General features: G+C 54.0%; 1 non-coding gene across 1 annotated transcript; it reads right to left on the bottom strand.

Annotated features, from left to right (window-relative positions):
- Positions 1-186: 186 nt before the first annotated feature.
- On the bottom strand, positions 187-1,997 carry LOC146142444 (small subunit ribosomal RNA). The gene has a single exon (XR_014500118.1). It is a non-coding gene; the product is annotated as a small subunit ribosomal RNA (ribosomal RNA).
- Between the last annotated feature and the right edge of the window lie 503 nt (positions 1,998-2,500).

Genomic DNA, 2,500 nt, shown 5'->3' with positions numbered 1-2,500 from the left:
GAGCGGTCGGCCAGGCCGACGCTTGAAGCCGGAGCGCGCGGCACCGCGGCACTCGACGCGCAAACATTACCGGGTGACCGAATCGCCGGCCGGCGCGCCGCTCCTCGCGGGTCGGGCGCCGGGTAGCAAAAACTTTTTCTCTCGCTTGTCCGAGTTTCGCGTTCGCCGAAGCGTTTGCGAGACCGTTAATGATCCTTCCGCAGGTTCACCTACGGAAACCTTGTTACGACTTTTACTTCCTCTAAATGATCAAGTTAGATCGTCTTCTCGGACGCCGGCTCGACCGTTGCCGGCCGCGCCAGGTCCAATCGGAGGACCTCACTAAACCATTCAATCGGTAGTAGCGACGGGCGGTGTGTACAAAGGGCAGGGACGTAATCAACGCGAGCTAATGACTCGCGCTTACTGGGAATTCCTCGTTCAAGGGAAATAATTGCAATTCCCTATCCCTAGCACGACCGGGGTTCAGCGGGTTACCCAGACCTGTCGGCCAAGGCGAGCACATGCTGATCCGGTCAGTGTAGCGCGCGTGCGGCCCCGAACATCTAAGGGCATCACAGACCTGTTATTGCTCAATCTCGTGTGGCTAAACGCCACTAGTCCCTCTAAGAAGTTAGACGCCGACCGATTGGGTCGCGTAACTAGTTAGCAAGCCAGAGTCTCGTTCGTTATCGGAATTAACCAGACAAATCGCTCCACCAACTAAGAACGGCCATGCACCACCACCCACAGAATCAAGAAAGAGCTCTCAATCTGTCAATCCTCACTGTGTCCGGGCCGGGTGAGATTTCCCGTGTTGAGTCAAATTAAGCCGCAGGCTCCACTCCTGGTGGTGCCCTTCCGTCAATTCCTTTAAGTTTCAGCTTTGCAACCATACTTCCCCCGGAACCCAAAGACTTTGGTTTCCCGCAAGCTGCCGGAGAGGTCGTAAAACTAACGCCCCCCGATCGCTAGTTGGCATCGTTTATAGTCAGAACTAGGACGGTATCTGATCGTCTTCGAACCTCTGACTTTCGCTCTTGATTAAAGAAAACATTCTTGGCAAATGCTTTCGCAGTCGTTCGTCTTGCGCCGATCCAAGAATTTCACCTCTAACGGCACAGTACGAATGCCCCCGTCTGTCCCTCTTAATCATTACCTCGCGCTCCGAAAACCAACAAAATAGAACCGAGGTCCTATTCCATTATTCCATGCACCATTATTCAGGCGAATCGCCTGCTTTGAACACTCTAATTTTTTCAAAGTAAACGTTCCGGCCGCCGCCGACACTCAGTCAAGGGCACCGGCGGAGAACCGGAGGTGAGGCCAGGACGGCCAGTACACGCCTTGCGACGGACCGGCCGCCTGCGCCCAAAATCCAACTACGAGCTTTTTAACCGCAACAACTTAAATATACACTTTTGGAGCTGGAATTACCGCGGCTGCTGGCACCAGACTTGCCCTCCAATGGATACTCGTTAAAGGTTTTAAAGTGTACTCATTCCAATTACAGGGCCTCGTTTAGAGTCCTGTATTGTTATTTTTCGTCACTACCTCCCCGCGTCGGGAATGGGTAATTTGCGCGCCTGCTGCCTTCCTTGGATGTGGTAGCCGTTTCTCAGGCTCCCTCTCCGGAATCGAACCCTGATTCTCCGTTACCCGTAAGAACCTCGGTAGGCCAGTACCGTACCGACGAAAGTTGATAGGGCAGACACTTGAATGATCCGTCGCCGGTGCGAGACCGTGCGATCCGCAAAGTTATCCAGAGTCACCAAAGGTTGCGGGCCGAAGCCCGGTCGGTTTTTGGTCTGATAAAAGCACGCCTCCCGCGAGGTCGGCGCTTCACGCATGTATTAGCTCTAGCATTTCCACAGTTAACCACGTAAAACGTACGATCAAATGAACCATAACTGATTTAATGAGCCATTCGCAGTTTCACTGTACGAGAGCTCGTACTTAGACTTGCATGGCTTAATCTTTGAGACAAGCATATGACTACTGGCAGGATCAACCAGGTAGCTACTTTAGCGTAGCCCCGAAAGGCCGACGAAGGAGGCGCCGCTGATGCGGCGCCGTCGCTCGGTCGATGCGAAACCCGAAGGCTTCTCCGTTAAAATTTCGTTCTTTGCTCGGCTGCCCGAACTCAGAAAACCGTCACCGCCCGTCGCACCCGCCGGAGTAAGACTTCGTCGGCAGGCCTTTCGACCGCCACGTCGCCAACACCGGCGCGAGCGCAACGCACGCCAGACAACTTCGCCGAAGCGACCGCTCAGAACCCGACAAACTGACACTCGGCTCTTCGCGCAGCAGCAACATCTGCCCAGCGAGCCAATCGCCTTTTCACCGATTCTTTACTTGTCGAAGCTTGTCAGCTCCCACAAGTATAGCAAAGATGAGTGTTGTCCCTGGGGTCTTCCGTTTGAAATTCTAACGTAAAAAAAAGGTGCACGATTGCGCCAGGTGTTGAACTATTGCGAGGCATATCACACACGCTCGCGCGGCCTAAACAGGCTCATGCTCG

This window comes from Ascidiella aspersa, chromosome 5, assembly GCF_963924565.1.
Source record: "Ascidiella aspersa chromosome 5, kaAscAspe10.2, whole genome shotgun sequence".
NCBI classification, from domain to species: domain Eukaryota; kingdom Metazoa; phylum Chordata; class Ascidiacea; order Phlebobranchia; family Ascidiidae; genus Ascidiella; species Ascidiella aspersa.
Note: the sequence above shows the minus strand (reverse complement) of the source record. Positions and strands in the feature narration are given on the sequence as shown.